The sequence below is a fragment of the Stenella coeruleoalba genome, assembly GCF_951394435.1.
Source record: "Stenella coeruleoalba genome assembly, chromosome: 7".
Taxonomy (NCBI): domain Eukaryota; kingdom Metazoa; phylum Chordata; class Mammalia; order Artiodactyla; family Delphinidae; genus Stenella; species Stenella coeruleoalba.
The window spans coordinates 119,469,129-119,471,104 of NC_137153.1; the positions used below are offsets into that span (position 1 = coordinate 119,469,129).

At 55.7% G+C, this 1,976-nt stretch overlaps 1 pseudogene across 1 annotated transcript; it reads left to right on the plus strand.

Moving 5' to 3' along the window:
- Positions 1–500: 500 nt before the first annotated feature.
- On the plus strand, positions 501–1,010 carry LOC307188858 (dynein light chain 1, cytoplasmic-like; annotated as a pseudogene). Its single transcript has one exon. The product of its transcript is annotated as a dynein light chain 1, cytoplasmic-like (transcript).
- Positions 1,011–1,976: the final 966 nt, after the last annotated feature.

The window sequence follows — 1,976 nt, forward strand, 5'->3', positions numbered from 1 at the left end:
ATCTCAAGATCGTTAACTTCCTTACATCTGCAAAGACCTTTTTCCCAAACAAGGTCACATTCACGGGTTCTGGGGGTAAGGACACGGACATACCTTTTGAGAACCCCCATTCAATCCACTACATTTGGGAACAGGTGAGATGGGTTCCCATCACAGGAAAAGCCTGCCGGAGGCTCTCTTATCCATGCTGGGAGGCTTAGGGTTCCCGGGGCCCTGCTGGGGGGATGGACTCCCTCTTGCTGTGAGCACACGGCCGCAACTGGGTTATTTTAGCCACTCCAAGAGTTGCTTCTGCGTGGCCTCCCGTCCTGCCTGCTTCCAGAGGGCAGGGCACTCGTCTCTGTCATTTCTGTGGGCTCGTACCCCATGCTCGGCCCGGCATGCAGTTGGGGCAATTAACAGTCGGGCCCATGACTAGGCGGCGGCGGCTGGCGTGGGGCTCCACAGATGCGCCGCCGTTGCAGTCGGCCAGTCCCTGCCCCTTGGTAACCACGTGTGACCGAGAGGCCGTGATGAAAAATGCCAATATGTCAGAGGAGATGCAACAGGACTCGGTGGAGAGTGCTACTCAGGAACTAGAGAAATAGACTATAGAGAAGGACGTTGCTGCCCGTGTCAGGAAGGAGTTTGACAAGAAGTACAGCCCTACCTGGCACTGCACCGTGGGGAGGAACTTTGGTAGTGATGTGACACGTGAAACCAAACACTTCATCTTCTACCTGAGCCAAGTGGCCGTTCTCCTGTTCAAATCTGGTTAAAAGCACGGACGGTGCCACACACCCAGTGATCCACCCACAAACAAGGACTGCAGCCTAGATTCCAAACACCAGAGACTGAAATCTTCAGCCTTGCCTAAGGGAGCACCTCGATCTTTATTGTGTTGTTTTGTACAGGGCTTTCTCTGTACTAGTTTGTTGTGGTTATAAAGCAATTAGCAAAACAAAACAAAAAACGAAAACAAAACCAAAACAAAAAAAGTCGGGCCCAGGGAGGGAGGGACAGGGTGGATGCCGACGTCTGGCGCCCACTCCGCCGTGGTATGGAGGCCCCAGCAGGCCGCTCTGGGGACCCTGAGCCTCGCGCAGGTCCTGGCTGCCCCGTGGCCGGAGCCGAGCTGCTCAGCCGGGTCCATGAGCTCTTTTTATGTCTTGTCCTCTCCGTGGCATTGCCAGGGATGGCTGAGCAAACATTGGGTCAGGAGAACCCTCTCAGGCCTGGAAATTCCAATAGCATTTCTTTAACGTGTCATAGCTGATCGGCAGTAGCTGCCTCGGATGGTTTCAGGGGGAAAAGAAAGTAATTTGGAGCCGGGAAATAGCTATTGATTGAGCAAAGAAGTTACTGCAGCCGGGCTGTCTCTGCTTCTTCGGCTCCAATTTCCCTGCTGCCACCCGCACGTTCCTGAGAGCTTTCCCACTCACCAGATGTGGTCGCAGCTGTGCGGTCAACAGACCCTGCTTCCCAGGCCAGGGCACCAAGGTCTGGCGAGCTCTCTGCACTGGCTTGGGGGTCCTGTAGGTTCTGTCCCGGCGCCCACCTCTCCGATCCTCCTGAACTGTCGGGGGATGGGGGACACCGCCCCACGCCCAGAGGCCTCGGCACCCAGGCAGTGCCCTGAGGTTTGACACGTGCAACTGGAAAGCTGAATGCACATCTGTATCTGGACACGACGGACATCACACTGTCGAGCGAAACACCCAGAGAGTGGGAGCACGGATGCGGGTCTATGCCTCAACCTCTGCAAACCTGCAAGGGGGCCCAGGGAGGGGGTGGCACCGAAGCTGCAGAAGGTTCGATCTGGGTCGGGATCTGGGGAGACTTTTCGTTTCTGCTCAGCTGGGTGGTTTGGATTCCCACACAGTGAGTTCCAAAATCTTCATAGAGAGAAAAAACACTGCTTTTATGAACGTAGCGTTCTTGCCCCGTGAGGGGCTGTGTTGAGAGCTGTGCCACCTTCAACCAGGTGAGCACGGTCG